This window comes from Monodelphis domestica, chromosome 4, assembly GCF_027887165.1.
Source record: "Monodelphis domestica isolate mMonDom1 chromosome 4, mMonDom1.pri, whole genome shotgun sequence".
Taxonomy (NCBI): Eukaryota; Metazoa; Chordata; class Mammalia; order Didelphimorphia; family Didelphidae; genus Monodelphis; species Monodelphis domestica.
In genome coordinates this window covers 185,222,967-185,243,284 of record NC_077230.1, presented here as the reverse complement: position 1 = coordinate 185,243,284, position 20,318 = coordinate 185,222,967, and positions in this window count along the sequence as shown.

Sequence of the window (20,318 nt, the reverse complement as noted above, 5' to 3'; positions counted from 1 at the left end):
CAGCCAAGGTCCAAGAGATCCAAGATCTAAAGTTGCTAAATCTCTTGCTTTGGTTTATGACCAAATCAAAATAAGTGTTTTCATCAGTAAATGGAGTGTTGCAAATGATCTCTAAAGTCTTCCACTCTTTCCCGATTAATTTGGAAGCAGCTCCAGGCTCAATCTCATAACCAACTCAAGACATGAGTCTAATGGCATTGCTTTCATAAACAGCCTGTCATCTAGTGGAATTGTCAGTCAAAAGCTTTGCAGATAACTACTCTAAATGATGTCCATGTAGGACAAAAGTTCAAATACCTTTTGTTGAACTAAATTTTTTTTTATCAGATTGTGTATTACTTGAAATAAACAGATCGATGGCCAAGCCTTAAGAGATCTTTTTGCAACAAATAATTTGTAGCATTTGGTCCATACTACTATCCATTATCTAAAATATATCTTAGAAAGGATAAGCAATAGAAAAGGCTTTGGTGTTCAGTTGAGTGCATGAAGTTGGAAACATTAATTTTCAGTGTGCAATTGTTTTCCTTAATATGTTTAGGGCTTGTTTTCATGAATGACCAATAGCACCTATTGTCAGTCAATGAAAATAAAATAGAAAAATTATTTTGGGACTGATCTTGCTAAAATGTTAATTTATTGTGTATAAAAAGCATAACATTCTTATATTGGTTAATAGATATCATGAATCTGATTTGTGTTAATACCATGTATTGATACAATATGTGTTTTGATCTTATCCACAAAGTCTTATTTTAAAGTTTTAATTGTTCAATGGGTAGTTTTGAACTAATGGCTTTGAGAAGAGAGACTTGGGCAATTCCATATTAGGCTAAAAAGCTAAGTAGATTCTGGCCTGCTCCACTTAAAACACTTAATTGATTGTTCTGAGTCTCTTATAATGGTTATTATAAAATTGAACATCAATACAATCAAACTTATTTTGCAACTGTTTACATTTAAATAAATGAGATTTATCCCCATAATATGTCAACTTTTCATTCAAGTATTCATCAGGATTCTTTACATTTACATTCTTATATGAATGGGCATAGTGAATGTGCTCTTCTGATTCTTCTTTTTTGCTCTGCATAATTTCATAAAAGTTTTTTTTTATCATATTAACTTCCTGCACAGTTGTCAAAATCTATCTTTCATTATTGAGAAAATTAGGGCCTATCCATAACACTTAATTTTGTATACTCCTCTCCCCCAATCACTATCTTTGATTAAGCAGGAAAGTAAAGATTTAAGAAATGTTTATAAAGTATGTACTATGTACAATACACTTTTTTTAGGTTCTGGGGTACAAAGAAAGAGGACTAACCTTTTTCTCCAATGCCCAGGAAACCTAAAACCTAATGGGAGAGGGTGGTGTAAGGCACAAATAGAATCAGCTTCAGTCATGAAGTTCTAGGGTCAAGTTCTATCTCTAGCATTGCCTCTATGACCCTTTATAAGTAAGAACTCTTCCTTTTATCCTTCCTTCAACCCAGGTAATTCTCTGTAAGTTGTAAAATAACTGTAGGTTATTTATAATAAAGGATTTTTACCCCAAATGTATACCACTGAAGTTGCAAACATGGAGAAAAATAAACGGAGGCTAACTGGGATCTAAAGGGAAGGTTTGGAGGAAGTGTAATCTGACCTGGGTCTCAGACGACAGGAACAAAGTTGGGGCAAAATTAGTTTGATCTTGGCATGCTGAGTTTTGCAGCATGACAACCTGACAAAGGTTTTTATCCAACATTTGGAAAGAGGAGCTTTATGGCTGAAGTTAGATTTAGGAATCATCTTCACTTGCAGTGATTGCTGCACCAATCGGAGTAGATAAGGCCGCCAAATTGAGAGGGTCAAAGAAAAGCCAAGGGTGATATGAGGAAGAGGTTTCAATGCAAAGGAGGAGGAAAGGAGAGAACTTGGCTGAAAAATCCAAAGGAAGAAAATATCAGGAAAGAATGGTTAACAGAATCAAATCAAGCAGAGCAGTCACGGGAAATGAGTATGGGTTGGCCAGGTGGTTAAACAAATGGAGACTGAAGTAAAAGTTTGGTGTAGAAGGGCAAGCCAAGGGTCAAGGAGAGGATTTTGTTTTAATATGTAAGGGGAGATCTGACCATGTTTGTAGGAAGAAGGGAGGGAAGGTGAGAACTAGAGGGAATGGATATAAGGATTCCCTCTGAAAGTAAGGAAGGCCAACTCCTTAAAAAACAGGAAAAGGTAATTGAAGACAAAGTTGTTGAGGTGTAAGGAGCTGAAGTGACTCACTTTGTATGGCATAACTCCTTCAAGTATTCAGGCTTTATAGAGTACAAAGGACAGAGACTGGCTTGAAAAGAGTGGAAAGAGTTTATGGTGAATGCTGTATTGTCAATGAGATATATACAGTGAAGCCTGCAGAATGGAGAGTCCAGATAAAGTTAGTATAACTGTTTTGGACTTGGCTGTTTCAGGACTTCCTCTAGCATCACTTAACCACTTAGGAATGGGAATAGAGGATTAAGCAGGTGCAAAAGTGAAAACCAGTTGAGATGGTTGACTCTTTGGTCAAGATTAGATAGAGGGGAATGACAAAAATAGTAATGGACTGGGAGAACAGAAGGATAAAGAAGTAGAATCATGAAGATCCTATTCAGGATGAGTCTAACAGATGACAGAATGAGATAGATCAGAAAAAAAGAATTTGAGCACAAGATACTGTATTTGTAGCTTTTTCAAATGATGGTAATTTCAGAGTGAGAGTGGAAGATTGAGGAGGTGGAGAGACTGAGGCTGGATGTTATAGGCTGTCCACATGAATACCAAGGGATGATTGTAGTAAATGGAGTGGAGACAATGAAAACTATTCAATTAATTGAGGAAGATAGCATGTCCTGGAAGTCAACATGACAAAGACAAGCATGAAGAGGGAGTAAAATTGGATGACAAAGTTTTTTTTTTGAGTGAATTTTCCAGAAAAAAGTGTCCGAAAGGGGCAGAAATAAGGATAATGATGCCTACCTCAGGGTTGTGGTGAGGCTCTACTAAAATAATGTATGAAAGATATTTTGCAAACTTTATAAATGCCACCACTCCTTGCCCTGTCAGGCAGAGACATTAGGCGAATTAACTCTCCAATGGATAGCATTTTGATGGATTAGAGAATATAGGCTCCTAGATTTAGAACAATAAGAGATCTCCAGGGTTACCCAGGTCAACCCCCCTCATTTCACATATGAAAACATTTAAATACCAGCCTTTTCTATGGCCATATAGATAGTTGCAGAACTAGAATACAAACCCCAGACTCTGGTTCCAAAAACCAGCCCTCTTTCTACTTACTATACAATATCCAATCTGGAATACCAGGCTAAGGAGTCTGAATTTTACTTGAAATGCAATAAGAAACATGATAGTGTTTTGAGCAGAGGAGCGATGTAATCTGATGTAAGTATCCTAGAGCTTAATCTTAGAGCACTGTGAAAGATGGCTTAGAGGAAGAAGAGAAGTATTGGGAAGACATTGCAATTGTGCAGGGCTGTGATAATGAGAGTCTATTATATGGTGGGAATTAAATTACAGAAAAACGATCAATAGAGTTTGGTAACTGAATAAATTTGAGAGATGAAGATGAAGAGGAGAAATATTTTTAATATGGGGGACTAAACACTGATGCTAAAGTGAAATCAGGCAGGAATGCTTTGGGGGTGGGAGGAGGGACCGAGGGACCATCCAAGACACTATATTTAACTTTGGCCAAGTCACTTAACCTATTTGTCTGTTTCCTTAACTGCAAAATGGGAATCAAATGAGAATATTTGTATGAGGCTTAGTACAGTGCCTGACCCATAACAGGTATTATATAAATGCTTATTTCTGGGGCAGTTGGGTAGTTCAGTGGATTGAGAGTCAGGCCTAGAGATGGGAGGTCCTAGGTTCAAATCTGGCCTCAGGCACTTCCCAGCTGTGTGACCCTGGACAAGTCACTTGACCCCCATTGTCTAGCCCTTACCACTCTTCTGCCTTAGAACCAATTCATAGTCTTGATTCCAAGATAAGAGTTAAGGGTTTTAATTTTTTAAATAATGCCTATTTCTTTTTTTTCCTCCTAAATTGAGTGGATTTGAGATGGGAGATATTTTATCAAAAGACTTCCTTACAGTAGTTGGAGATGCTGTTTGGAGTTTGAAAAAGTTTAGGACTAGAAATCTAGATATGGGAGTTCTCTTTGAGAGAGATCATAGTTGGAAAAATGGGTATGAATGAAAGGTAAACTGAAGCCAGACTAAAAAGCTTTAATTCCCAGTCTGACACTTTTCTATTTTATCCTGGAGGATAGTGAGCCATTGAAGCTTCTTGAGTAGGGGAGAGGCAGAATGCCATTAGGAAGATGAATTTGGCAGTTCTGTATAGAAAGGGAGCAGACTGTAAGCAGAAAGGCCTATTAGTAGATTAGTCCATATGAAGAAAGGAAGAAAATAAGCATTTATTAAGCAACTACTAACTGCTAGACATTTCTATACATACTTCACAGATATCACATTTGATCCTCACAGAAATCCTGGAATTTAGGTGCTATTATTATTCCTATTTTGCAGTTGAGGATACTGAGGCAGACAGGTTAAATGACTTGCCCATGGTCACAGAGTTAATAAGTGTCTGAGGTGGGATTTGAATTCAGGTCTTCCTGACTCCAAGTAGCTGCCTAGATGAGATAAAGACTTGAATTAGAGTAGATCCGATGAAAGAAGAGATGAGAACAGACGGAGAGAGATTGCATGAAGCTAAACTGATCAAGGATGGGAATTGAGAGCAAGGGAAAAGTTAAGGTTAACCCTGAAGTTGTGGTCCAAGGTGTCTAGATGGATGATGGTTAGAGGAGAGGGAAAGGCTAATGAGCTCCATTCTGGACATCTCGATTTTGGAACACCGACAGGACATCCACGATGCCGTGATCAGGCAACTGTTAAGATAGAGCTGAATCTCAGGAGGAAAGTGATGATGGTTTGATCCCATGGGCACTGGGGAGGTCGATTACTCAGAGTGCGTGTAGAGGAGAGAAAAGCACCGGGGGCAGAACTCAGAGGAACGCCTCTGCTTTGGAAGCAGGATGTGACTGATAGAGAATGATTCAGCCAAAGTGACCGAGGAGTACTCAAATGGGAGCACCAGAAAAGGACGACGTCTGGTCAGAATATTAAAAGGGCTTTCAACAAGAATATTGATAATGAAGAATGAAACAAGTAGAACCAAGAAAACATCATATACAGCTACAGATTGACTATTTGAAGACTATCTTATGAATGTTCCCCTCCAGAGAATGAACTGAGAAGTGGAAACATGAAAGACATTATATGTACAAATCTGTTTGTTGGATAATGCCTGGTGGGGAGGGGAGGGGAGGGAAGGGCTGAGATACCTGGAAATAAAATCTATTAATAAAAAAAGAAAAAACAGTAATATCGACTGAAAATGATGAAGAAACTTGATGTGTGACCTGGAGGTTGGTAGTTGATAGCATAAGAATAGGCAAAAGATGCTATATAAATAGACTTTGAAGAAAGTATTACTGAGAGCATGATGCTAAGAGAATGGTCTAGAAGATACAGTGATCAGAGAGAGCAAGAAATGTAAAATCTCTGCCTTTTAATTTTGTACATTTGCTCCTTCCTTGTATTCGTTTACAAATATACCCTTTTATGCTCTCCTATCCACTACAATTTCTCCTCATAGCAGATACAAAATCAAGCAAAAAACTTCAGCAAAATTAATACACTGATGATATCTGAAAGCATATGTAACATTCCACATCCATAGTCCATAGTCCTCCACCTTTTTAATGAAAAGGAGACCAATGAATATATATAAAAATATATGTATATATTTATATCTTGTAATAATTATCCAATGTTTAATTTTGCTTTATTATTCTTTATGTTGACTTGGCATTTCATATGATTTTCCTGGTTATGCTACCCTCTGCATCAGTTCTATAAGTTCCCAAAGTCTAACCATATTGTTTTGAATTCCTTGTGATTGTTTCTTTGTATATAATATTTCATTCCATTCACATACTATGATTTGTTTAGAAATTTCTTAATCATTGGGCACCTACATTGTTTCCAGTTCTTTGACACTACACAAATGAGGTTATGAACACTTTGGTATCTGTTGGATACTTATTTCTTTCTTTGATCTCCTGGAATCTCCAGTTTTATACATTACCTTCTTGGCTTTTGAGTCTGGGAGTTTCTTCTTGTTGGAGAGAGTTTTGGTATCCTCAGAAGAGTCTTTCACCCTTAAAACTAAGAGGTGGGATGAGCTTTGGAGGAAAAATTTAAGGTTATAAAGGATTTTAAGAATAAGGGAAGCTCAAAAGGGCATAGAAAAGGGTCAAGCCAAGTTGGAGTGGACCTGAAGAGAAATAGGATTGATCAGAATACAGAAAAGAATCATCTTAGGGAGTTCTTTTGCAACTTTTTAGATTTTTTTTTCCTAAGATAGAGTTAAGTATTCTATTTCCTCTTCTATTAAACTAGGCAATTTTTATTTTTGTAAGTTTTGGTATTTTTATGGGGCAACTAAATGGTACAGTAGATACAATGTTGGACTTGGAGTCAAGAAGACTCATCTTTTTGACTTCAAATCTGTCCTCAGATAGGTAACCCTGGGCTGGTCATTTAGTCTATTTGCCTCAGTTCCTCATCTGTCAAATGAGCTGGAGTAGGAAATGGCAAACCACTCCAGTATCTTCACTAGGAAAATCCCAAATGGAGTCATGAAAACTCAGATATGACTGAATAACCCAATCTGCTTCAAAATAGCAGGCCCTTCTCTCCTTTGATTTTTTTGCCTGGATACTTCAGTATTACTTCAATGAATCTGTGCACTGATGATGGTTTTTATTCCCTCTGATGTGGGAAAAAATTGCAAACCCATCTATGAATTCTAGTTGTGGGTAACTCTTTTATCTATCTTCTCCTATAAATCTACCATAGTGGTATTATCTATTATCCCTTAATCTCACCACATGCCTAGCTCACCTCCTTTTCTAGTCTTACATCTCTTTGATATCTTTTATGCTTGCTTGGACATACCTATAGAAGTGCTCTTTTTAGTTTTGACATCATTCATGTCAATTCCTAGCTCTTTCTAGGCTCAAGTTTTCCTGACTCTATTATTGGAAATCTTTGTCATTCTTGTGATAATTTTTGGGTATGAGGACCTCCTTCCATCTTTAATACACATCGTTTTTGAATTGGAGCTCATCAGAATTGTCTTTTTAGATCTGGCATAGTGGATAGTGTGTTGGTCAGGAAGTCAGGGAGACTTGGTTCCTACATTAGATGCTTCATCATTAGGTTTCTTCATCAGCAAAAAAAGCTAATAGAATTTATCTCATATAAGGATCAAGTGTCATAATATATGTAAAGGACTTTACACATCTTAAATACATTTTACAAATGTTAGCTTTCATTATTTTTCATTAGGCTGAGTTGTAATTGTTTTGGCAAAGTCTGAGAATTTATAGGGGGGAAGGAGAAGTTCTTATTAAAATTGAACCATCCTCCCTATTGTATAGTTCCTGACCATAAAATTAAAGTTATTATTTTTCTAAGTTCTCTGAAATATGTCTTACTAAAGTCTAAATGCATGTCTGACTGTGGTCACCATTGCTCTTCTTGCTTCTTACAAATTTTAAAATCAGAGGGTCATAGTTTCATTTTATCTACTTTGCTGGTCAAAATTAATTACAGAGTAGCAATTCTCATTGTTTTCCTCCTGAGAGGTCAAATTGTCGAATAACTAAACATTTATCATATTTTTCTACTTTTAGCCTAGTGAAACTTTCAGGAGATGCTATCCAAAAAAGGTTTGAGAGAATCTCTATCTTTGATAACCTTAGAGGGGACATGTTGAAATAAATGGAGGATTAAAGATAAAAAGCATAATAGCATTAAGTGCCAAGAGTTTGGAGAAAAAAATCAGCTGGGTCTCTGGTAATTAGGAAAAGATTTATGAGAGTTGAAGTGATCCCTGAAAGACCAGTAATAATTCAGATAGGTGTCAGAATGGAAGGCATCCCAAGCGAAGGAATCAGCAAAGTAGTGAATGTATGAGGTCTGTCTGATCAACAGAGTAGACCAGTCTGGCCACCAAGGAGAGTCCATCAGGGAGCAGCAGGAATTTAGTTTGGATAATTATATTGTGGTCATAGTGACAACCTAAATCTGTGGAAAACTTGAAAAGCTCCCTTTAGGACCCCAGACTTCTTCCATTTCTCCAGAAATGAAGGAACAGCTTTTAAATTCCAACATTGTGCCAGTTTTGTTGTATGCCTCAAGTTATGGACTCTATAAAGTCCTAAGACTTGACACTGAGTGGCTTTCTCTGAAGGCAATGAAGAGGCTTATGGTAGAAGTAGGCTACCATATATAACAGAGAAAGAGTTATGAAGCACTAGAGAAGTACGTCATAAAAAGGAAGGTGGACAACAAAGAAGATTTGAGTTATTTTATGCCCTTGGGAGCAAATATGAGCTCCCATAATTTCTGTCTAATGAAAGTGGACCTTTGGTTTTCAGAGTAGACATGTCCCTAAGGTGCCAATGAAGATGTCCCCAGAGCAACATTTCCTCTTTTTAAGTTCAGTTGGATTGGGCTTGGAATGAGTTGTAGAGGTTTGTGTAGTTCATTACTACTAAGTTTAAATTCAGTGACACAAATAGGATCTTTGAGATTGTTTCCAAAGCCTAAAGATGAGGCAGCTAGTTGGTAAAGTGGGGAAAAGGACTAAGTATGGAATCAATAGGACCTGAGTTCAAATTTGGCTTCAGACACTTCTACCTGTGTGACTCTGGGCTACTCACTTACCACCCTTTGCCTAGACCTTACCCTTCTATCCTAGACTTATCGCTAAGGTGGAAAATAAGGGTTTAAAAAAACAAAACTAACAAAAATAAATCCCAAAGTATGGAGATAGGGCAATTCCATCTTTTGATTGGTCATTATGTCTCCTAATACCTTTTCCAGACCCTCAAGCTAGGCTGGCAAGATTTTTTTTCCCTTACCTTCTGACTTAGAATTAATACTGTGTATTGGTTCTAAGGCAGAAGAGTGGCAAGGGCTAGTCAACGGGAGTTAAGTGACTTGCTCAGGACCACATAGCTAGGAAGTATCCAAGGCCAAATTTGAACCTAGAATCTCCCATCCTTGGGCCTAGCTCTCAATCCATTGAGCCATCTGACTGTTTCATAAGACTGGAAAGATTTTAAGTAAATAACATCTGAGGTCCTAAAACACTATAGATAAACCATTGGGTCCTCTTTTTAATGTGAAATTCTTGAGAATAAAGCTTGGATAGGGACCCAGATGTCAGTTCATAATCTGTGGATACCCTTTTATTTAAGTCAGTGCCTCTAAGTTAGGTTTACTAACTTTGTTTACCTTGTATTGAGCAGGACCACTAAATAGTCTTTCTAGAACTTTGCAGGTAAGGCTGGATGATGTAGTAAAGTGCTAGAGTTGGTGTTAGGAAAATCTGGGTTCAAATCCTGCCTCAGATACTTATTTACTAACTAACTGTGTAAGTCACTTAAACTTTCTAGGTCTTAGTTTGCTTACCTGTGAAATGAAACTTTTGGACTAGACCTTCCAACTCTAAATCTGTGAGGCTGTGGGCAACTCACTTAATCTCTTTCTCTAAGTCTTAGTTTCCTTATTTATAAAACGAAGATAAAATTACACTATTTGACAAGGCTATTATGATGAAAATTTTCTAAACCTACAAATATGATTTATAATTTCAACTGATTCATGATAGGAATCTAGTATTGAACTATAATTTCTACATTTATAAACAAGTTCAAACAAAAGTTAAGAAAATCAAGTAAAAGTTGTATAATTAAATCTCTTCATCATATGGGCGAATCTTGGAAAATTTTCAGCTATACACCACAATTGGTGAGATTTGCCACTTAAGGTAAAAGCTTTTGGGACTGCAACTAATGTTATTTTGAATTCAGGTACAATTGTCTGTGTTGATAATCGAAAAGCCACAAAGTACTCAGAGGCATGATCCTGAACTGTAACAGGTAAAGATCTTTATTTGGCAGAGGTCAAAGGGGATGATTCTCAGCACATCTGAGAGTAGGAGCCCTTGTGACTCAGAATTCCCATTTTGTTGTTCCTTTTTTAATAGGAATGTTTCCCACCTGATTATTCCTGAGTCTGGCTGTGAAGTGCATTTGTTACTGAATGATTGATTGATAACTCTTACCTGAAGTCAAACAGTGTTAAATCACCCTATGCCTTTAAAGCCTATCCCTAAAGGAGCAAGTATTGATGTTATAATCCTTTCCTTGTTTTTTCCTTTTATAGCAAATTTCTATAAACAAAGCAAGTAGCCAATGGATGATATGAGCAGAATGCAAATTGTAAGATGTGACTTTTCAGTCTAATATGTGATTATTTCATATCCCAAACAATCAAGTGAATTGGTAATTGAAGTCCCTGAAATTTGAATGCGCTTAACAACCAAAGATATTTTACAATAGACAAGTCAATTGATTTACTATTTTCTGTATATAATTGGGAATTACCTACTTAAGTGTATCCACATCCCACCCCATATTTTTGTTTCAATTGGAATACAATTCATCTCCTCTAAGTTAATTCATTTATGTAATCACTGAACATGGGATGGAGAAATCTATTTGCAAGAATGTTGTTATTTTATAAAAGCTGTACTAATCTGTACTGAGATCTGCTTTGTAAAAGATATTAGCAAGAACATCTAAAGAATATCTCTAAGCAACTTGGAACCAAAGAAGAAAATCTAATAAAGAGAGAACTATCCCTGACTGTCAGAGAAAAGCAATGGGCAATGATAGAAGTGGGACCTTCATGTTCTGAAATCTTGTATTTCTCACCAATTGCTAAATCTGAAGTTTTAGCTTTAAGCATAAATTGTGAAATCTGTATTATTAATCAGTTAATATTCTGTATTATTAATCACTCATGTTGGTTTTGTACTGTTATGTTCTGCACACCAGTTTTGTGCTGTTGAATATTCTTAATCATTTATATTATTCTGAATTTACCTTAGTTCTGAGCTGTTAGGCAATATTAATCACCTATAGTAGTTGTCTACTGTACTATATCCTCCCTATGTACCTCTCTTTGATGAGGGCATTCCAAAAGGGTGGTGAGACCTCTTCTACACTGACAAATGGTGGCAGGTGGGACAATGGGGAAAACATGAGACATGCATCCTAAGGGCTCCGGCAGTCCAGGGAATTCCCCAAACCTATGCATGCTCTGTATTCCCTTTTTGGTGTCCTCAAGTCATCTATGATGTGTCAGACCCAAAAGTCACACCTCTACCCATTTTCTGGGGTTTTCTTCTTGAAATGGGAGGTGACAAGCCCCCAGTCCTTCAATAAATGTGGAAACCTGGATCCACACCTCAGGCTATGGCCATTTCATCAGCCTGTTATTTTACTGTCCTACTTTAAATAAATAAATAAAGTACTTTCCTACTTTAAATAAAATTCCTCCATACCTCTGAATTGAATGGAGTTTTGAACCTCCCTTTCTTGGGGCCAGCCATTGCTACAGTCTTTGGAATGTTTTCCCCCAACAGTAGAATCAGTTCACAGTTTCATCAACAATGTTTCCCTATTTTTCTACTTTCCCTCTAACACTTGTCATTTCACCCTTTTCTCATTTTAGCCAATCTGATAGATGTGAGACTATTTCAGAGTTGTTTTGATTTGCATTTCTCTAATTAAGAATGATTTAGAGCATTTTCCATATAGTTATATATAGCTTTGATTTCTTCATACCCAAACCCTTTGCTTATTTATCAATTGGGAATGTCTCATATTATATATTTGACAGTGTTCTCTATATATTTTAGTTATGAGATCTCTATCCAAGAAACTGTCTATGAAAACTTACCCCCACCTTATTGCTTGTCTTCTAATCTTTGTTATATTAGTTCTATTTGTACAACACTTTAAAATTTTAATGTATTCAAAATTATCCATTTTATATTCACAATGCTTTCTATCTTGTTTATTTATAAATTCTTCTATCCATAAATCTGATAGGTAATATGTTCCCTATTCTAATTAGTTTATAATATTTCTCTTTATATCTTGGTCATGTATCAATTTTGAATTTGGTAAATGGTGTAAGATATTGGTCTATTTCCAGTTTCTTCCAAACTGTTTACCAGTTTTCCCAAAAATGTTTACCAAATTCAGTACACTGAAGATAACTTAATAGAATCTTTTAAAATTAATATAAACCCTTACCTTCTGTCTTAGAATCAGTATTAAGTATTGGTTCCAAGACAGAAGAGCAGTAAGAGCTAGGCAATGAGGGTTAACTGACTTACCCAGGGTCACCTGGTTAGAAGTGTCTGAGGTCATATTTGAACCCAGGACCTCCTGTCTCCAGACCTGACTCCATCCAATGAACCATCCAACTGTCCCAACTTCATAGAATCTTAATTTTGTTCATTCAACAAAAATTTCTTGAGTACCTACTGTGTATAATTCCTTAGACTTTTAAAGTATCAATTAATATATGCAATAAAAATATAAAAATAATTTTATAACTTATGAAGTATATAGTTCACATTATCTCTGGAGATTAGGTAATACAAATATTATTTCTCCTCTAGATTATAAGATCATATATTTAAATCTAGATGGGAACATTAGAGATAATTTATATAAACCTCTTCCTTTGAGTATTTTATAAAAAGCAGAGACCCACAAAAGTTGTGATATATCCAAGACCTCACTGGTTGTAAATAGCAGAATGGAACCTTGAACTAAAGTGGTTCAACTCCAAATCCAGTACTCCTTTCTTGGTACCATATTGCTTCCAAGTTCCCAAACTAAGGCTATGCTTTCACTACATGATCCTATTATGGGTTCATGGTGGAGGGACCATTGATGTAGAGTGGACAGATAACTGGGTTGAATATTTACAGAGTCTGGGATATCCTTAGGGAGTTATTTCTTGTTGCTGATATTGTCTTCTCTAAATTTCTGTGACATTATTCTGCTACCTGTCTGAACATTTCTTCTCAGTCTTCACTGCTGGACCTTCATCCAGCACATGGCTACTAATGGTAGATTACTCTCAGGGCTTTATCCTGGACCCTTCTCTTTTTCAATACTATTTCACTTCATGGTCTCAATAACTCATAGATATTTAATTCTAGTTATCCAGTCTTAGCCTCTGTCTACTTATGGACTTACATCTCCAACTGGCTATTGAATACCTTGATCTTGAAGTCCTGTAGATATTTTAAATTCAATGTGCCCAAAACTTATCTCATTATATTCCCCCCACCAATCCTCCCTTCTTCCAAACTGACCTATTATTGTCTAAGACTCCATCATCCTCTGTCACCGGGGCGTCATCTCTGACTCCTCACTCACATCACCCATCTTGAATCTTTTGCCAAATCCTAACAATTTTACCTTTGTAACATCTCTTCTATATTCTGCTTTAAGGCCCTCTTTATTAGCATGCTGGTTCAACTCCCTGCCTCAAGTCTCTCCCCATTCCTATCGATTGTCTTCCTCTCAGCTGTCAAATTGATCTTTCTGAAGCAGGTCTGACCATGTCACCCCCCTCTTCCCCATTTGATAAACTCCAGTGGCTCCTATTATCTTCAGGATCAAATATTTTTGGCTTTGAACGCCTTTCTAGCTTTCTAGTCCTATTACACCTTCCTTCTTCCCACTTCCCAACTCTGGGATCAAATAACCCTGGTCTCTTTGCTATTCCTTGAGTACAACTCTACATCTCTTGACTATTTATTTGAACTAGAAGTCCTCCATGGCTGGAATCTTTTCTTTCCCCATCTCTGCCCGCTGGTTTCCCTTTGCTCCCTTCAAAGCCCAGCTAAAATCCCATTCTCTACAAGAAGCCTTCCCAGATCCCCCTTAATTCTAAGGCTTTCCCTCTGTTGATTATCTGCAATTTATCCTCTATATATCCTGCATATGTGTAAGAGGTTGCATGTTGTCTCCCCCATTAGACTGTGAACTTTTTGAGAATGGAGATTGTCTTATGTCCTCAGTGCTTATCCCAAAGAAGAGCATGGCACATAGAAGGCACTTAATAAATCCTTGTTCAATGAATCCAGGATATCAACTGTACTTGGGTTTGCCTATTCCCCTTAAAGGGGCAGTGCAAGGACGATCTTAGCTTATTGATGGAGCTAGTGAATTCAGTCTTTGCTGTTTTGGTTGCTCTGTGTTGTTTATGCAGAAGATTTGACCTTAGTTATCACTTTGCCTAAATTCTTTGGTTTCTTGTTCTCAGAGAACAATCTATTCCTTTCATTTAAAAGTTACAGGAGGCCTGAAATAGGATTCTTCCCTCTTCCCCACCATAAGACATACTTTTCTCCAAACTACAGCCCAGTCTTGCTACATGTCAACAGATGTAACATCTGGAACCACCATTCAAGCCAGCACGTGAGATCCTACAGCGCAGAAGCTGGGTCTGCTTGACTTGATGTCGTCTACATGAAGGCAAATAATCAACATTTGATGGTACTCAGACAAGGAACACATGGGCTTTCTTGTTTATGTTCGAGTGTTCAGCTCACTGCCAATTGGATACTCTACATCCAGTGAAGGGGAAAAGAAAGAATTTTTTAAAATGTTGCTAAAGAGAAAATCCTTGTCAGAAATTGGCCTTTGGTGGATAGTATATCAAATTCAGCAGCATGTTGGACTCTAGGTTGTTTGACATGGATCCTGGAATATACAAGGCTACCATGGGGGTAGGAGAAGCTGGCTATTGTTCCTGGAAGAGGTGAGAAGGAACCACTCAACAGTGTATGTATGCATGTAACAGAGGGATGCTTAACGCATTCAGGGATGCCACTGTTCAACTCACATATTGGATAACATCCTTGCAAGATCTGAATGAACCAGCAAGAACCTCTCCAATCCACAGGGACTAGGAATATGGGAAAGTTGCTTAGCCTCTTTGTGTCCCAGTTTTCTTATTTTTAAAATGGGTATAAAATACTTGTCATAGCCCTTCATAGGATTGTTGTAGGATGGGATATGAGATAATCGTTGTAAAGCTTTTTGAAAAGCTGAAAGCAACATCAAAATGTCAACTATGATGACTATACGGGAGTATATTTTATTGGATCAAAGGGCTAGCTTTGGAGATAAAAAGGACTGGTTTCAAGTCCTGTCTTTGACGTAATAGCTGAATGACCATGGCAGGTCATGACCTCTCAGGGCGACAACTACCTCTTTAAGACTAAGTCATTAAAAAAAAAAAGCTTGTACATTACTCGAGTTTACCCCTTCTTTGCACCCCGTATTTGGCTGTGCTCTTGCTCCTCTCATTTTGTTTTGGTTTTGGGCCTCAGTCTCCCCTCTTGGAGCTTTGTCAGATCTCTTGGTACAGTCTCTAGGGGAGGAATGTTAGCTTCCCTGTCCTCTGGAGGCTCTTGATTGGATTGAGTTCAATTGGGTTGGGCTGTATGTGGTAGGAAGCACTGAGGCTCTGAAGACTCCTGGAAGGCGGGCCGCCCAGGCTCTCTCCAGTTCTCTCCAGCTGCTTTTCTGCTGTCTGCAAGTGCCTTTGCCCGCCTCCCTAAACTCTGAGGAGGTCTGATGGAATTAGTTCAACTGGATTGATCTGGTTGTGCCCCGAGGCAAAGGTGAGGCTGGAGCCCGATGGAGGGACCCAGCCACAGGCCTGTCTCTCCCTGGCTTCCTCCCCGCTGTCCAAGCTGAATGCTTGGAGCCTGGGTCCCTGCTGCTCCCAAGGTAGACCCTGCAAACCAGCACCTTTGCCCGCTCAGCCAGCTGCTGCTGGGGGCTCAGCCCTCTGGGTTGTGGGGGAGGGGTTCTGGGACCTACCCTCTGCCTTCCCCTTAGCCCTGAGTATTCTTGGATTCCGGCTTTGGGGGGGGGGGGGCGTACCTTTTGATTTGAGTCCAGAAGGAGGGTTCCCCGCTTCTGTCCTGTTGTTCAGCTTGGATTTCGGTGCCCTAGGAGCATTCAGTCTGTATCGGTAAGGAAGGGTCTTCCACGAAGTCTGAACTTTTGCTGCTTGCTAAACTGCCATCTTGACTCAGCCCCCAAAGCTTGTAAATAAAAATAGATTAATTGCTAATCTGCATTGGTGGAAGAGAGAGATTTCTACTCTAGGAGCTCTGTACACATGTACAATTATGCATGTATACATATGCATATGCCTATATTCATGTATCTCCAAAAGCACCCTTTAGGAGCCTACAAGGATACACACCTTCAGAATCCAGGAGAGAGTTACACCAAAGAGCAACTTCATGAACCTATGTAAAGGTAAAAAGGACTTGTAGTTACCAGGACCTGCGGATTTACCCTTTGACCACTTGTTTTACATTTGAACCCACTTTTCTCAAAGATCATGTTTATACAAGAGGAGAGTATGCTCCTAATTTGGGAAGATGATTCTGCAACAACCGTCCTTATTATAACTGTTTGGTAAATACCCTTTCTAAAGTCAATTGGCTGATGATCCTTGGGAAGTAGATGGGATGGGGGCTTCTAAGCAGTAGTTCTGGAAAATCCCATCCTCTTCAAGGTTCCCTTAGAATCCTTAAGGGAGAAGTAAGGAGGGAGGGAATGGGGTTCCTTTTGGTACCCAGCTTACTGATAAATCATGAGTTAGAGTAAACTTAAAAAGGGTGCTACATTATCAGTTTACAGTTTTGAAAAAGGCACTAAACAAAATTGAATAAAAATACATGGAAATTAAAGAAATAGTGTAATGAAGCAAAAATAAAACATATTTTTTTTTTGTAAACTCTGAAAAGCAGAGTACCAGATTTCTTTCCATAAACCAGTAAAAACCTTTTGAAAAATAAGAACTCTGGTCTTTTGTGGTTCTGTCTGGTATATACATGTTAGATTAAGTTTTAATAATATTGTGAAAGATCATGACCATGAATTACTTTGTGAATGATATTTTGTTTGGATTCTGAAATTTTTACAGCATACTATATATTGAAAACAGTCTAATGCTTCTCTCAACTTTATTATTAAAGACAATGGAAAAGAGCTTTAGAGTTGGAATCACAAGACCTGGGTCTGAATCTTTTATCTGGTACTTCCTTCCAGTGTGATCTTAAGTGACTTAAGTTCATTGGATTTACATTCTCTCCTGGGTATGGGAATGGATCATCTCCAAGGTATTCTCCAGTGCTGTGTATCTGGGACATGACCAACACAAAATTGACAGTAACACAAATATTGTTACTGTCAGTACAGTCTTTCTGAGAAAAAAGTAGTTTTCAGCCCTGACAAAACTTTTACTCACCCATTATGTTGCTAGCCCATTTGCTCCTCCCTGGATGAAACCACGAACCTCGAAGTACAGTTGTTCATTCTGAATTTAACATTGATTAAGAGCGAATATCTTTGATGTCAATAGTCAGTAAAAGTCTAAAGAAGTATATGCTGCTGGTACAAGTTATATTTGAAATTTTTCTTTAAGATTTTGCTTTAAGGTCTTGCCTAATCTTTTCCAGATTCCAGATCTTGGGCTTGTGTGCCTTTGGTCACTGTAAGATTGAAGTACATTTTAATTTCGTTATGGTGAAGGAAGTTTTACAGTTGCAGGTGGTTATGGGGATTAGTGACTCAACCTGTGATTTCATTGGATTAGGGAGCTCCCAGATGAGGACAAACTCTACCAATGCTGGGTATAGCTTCTCTGCAATGCAAAATTTTGGGAGAGTTATGTAGGGCACTAAGAGGTTCAGTGACTTGCTCAATATTCACACAGTTCATATGTGTCAGAGTAATAGTATGAACTATAGAAGAACACGATGATTTGTCCAACATCCATCTCTTCTAATGTTCTCATAATCTCCTGAGAACTGCATGAGGTAGAGTTGACAATGACTTCTAGTTCAGCCAGCAGTCTTCTCTCCTTTTATTTTATTTTATTTTATTTTATTTTATTTTATTTTATTTTATTTCTTAAAGAAAAGGGAATGAAGTTGAGAGGTAGAAGACAGGAGAGGTAGAAGGGCTTGTTTTCTTAATCAGATTAGGAAGATGGTGTTTGTCTTTCTAGCAACCTCATGTAGGAACACTAGTGCTACCAAAGATTTAAAGATCAGTTATAAATTAGCATTAAAAAAGTCAAAGGGAAAATCTATGAATTATTATCCCCCCAGACTCCACTTCTGTTCTTCCTATTGTGAAAGGAAAATTCTTCATTTTAAGCCAAAGTCCATCAGAATTTATTTATATATTTAAAAAAAAACAACCTCTTACCTTCCATTTTAGAATCAATCTTGTGTATTGGTTCTAAGACAGAAGAGAGATTAGGGCTAGGCAATGGGGGTTAAGTGACTTGCCCAGGGCCTCACAGCTGGGAAGTGTCTGAGGCCAGATTTGAGCCCAGGACCTCCCATCTGTAGCTCCTGAGGATAATAAAGTGTAAGAAAACTAGAAAGGTGGGAAGAGGCCAAATGATACAAATCTTCAAGTACCAAATGGAGGGCTTTATATTTGACACTAGAGATAATAGGATGTCTTTGTAGCTCATTTAGTGACATGTTCAAACTTATGATTGAGGAAAAATCTCCTTGACAGCTGAGTGGAGGATGACTTGGAGTGGGGAAAGAGTCTTGGTAGAGAGACCACTTAGAAGGCTGGAATAGGGGGCAGCTGGGAGGCTAGATTGAGAGCCAGGCCTAGAGAAAGGAGGTCCTGGGTTCAAATTTGACCTCACACACTTCCCAGCTGTGTGACCTTGGGCAAGTCACTTAACCCCCATTGCCTAGCCCTTACCACTCTTCTGCCCTGGAACCAATATACAGTATTGATTCTAAAGTGGAAGGTAAGTGGTTAAAAAAACCAAAGAAGACTGTTATAGTCTAGAGAAGGGGTAATGAGGAACTGAACAAGGGCTGGCTATGGTTGTATGAGTGGAGAGAGGAGTTCATGTACTAGAGAGACTATGAAGGCAGAAAGGACAAGATTTGACAATAGATCTGATATGTAGGGCAAGTGAGAATGATGAGTTAAAAAATGACACTGAGGTGAGTTTGGGAGCATGTTGATGCCTTTCACAGTAACAGGGAATTTCACCAAAAGGGAGGATTTGGAGGAAAAGAAAATGAGCTGTTTTGGATATGTTGAGCTTGAGGTGCTTATAGGACTTCCAGCTTGAGATGTTGAAGAGATAGTTAATGTGTGACTGCAGCTCAGGAGAAAAACCAGGACTGAATATATTGATCCTGGAATCATTGGTTTTTAGATGAACATTGAACTCATTGGAGCTGACAGGATTGCTTAGTATAGTGGCATAGTATAGTATAAAGTGGCCCAAAACAAAGCATGGGGGAATACCCATGGCTAGTGGATATGATATGGATGAACGCTATATAGCTGAGGAGTGATTATGTAGAGATAGTTGGAGAACCAAGAGAGTATCATAAAAACCTAGAGAGGAGAAATTATCCAGGAGGAGAGTGGTTGTGTCAAATGCTGTGTAGAGGTCATAAAGAATGAAGACTGAGAAAAAGCTATTAGATTGGATAGTTAAGAGATTATTGGTATCGTTGGAAAGGGTAATTCCAGTGGATTGGAAGACAGATTCCCTAGGGTTAAGAAAAGAAGAAAAGTGATCGCTGAGTGGAGATGGCTTTCTCAAAGATTTAATCTCAAAGAGCATGAGAAATATAGAATGATACAGAGCTGGAGTGGTAGAATCAAGGGAGGGTTTTTTTTTTTAAGAATAGAGGTGATAAGCTCAGTGGATAGAGAGTCAGACCTGGAGATGGAAAGTCCAGTCTGGGGTTCAAATGTGACCTGAGACACTTCCTATTTGGGGACCATAGGAAAATCACTTAACCCCAATTACCTAGTCTTTACTGCTCTTCTATCTCGGAACTGATAATTCTAAAAGGAAAGGTAAGGACTAAAAACAACAACAAAGAATGGAAGAGCCCGAAAATAAGAGAGTGAGGAGAACAAACTCATGTGGATAATTTGCTGGAGAAGTGCAGTAAGGATGGATTAAGGGTACATGTAGAGTGGCTTGGATTTGGTGAGAAGAGCCACTTATTCATCTGAACCTGGAATGATGAAGGAGATAATGGTTGGATTTACCGAAATGGTGAGGAATGAGGGATAGGGGAGGATTATTCTCAGGGAATAGTTTTAAATTGTTTGGTAAAGTATATTTGTCCTTAGCTGAGAGGGTAGGGGAATGTGGTATTTTGGGAGAGGAGGGGAGATGAGAATCTTTGGAATAGCCACTATGGAAAGTGAGTTAGTG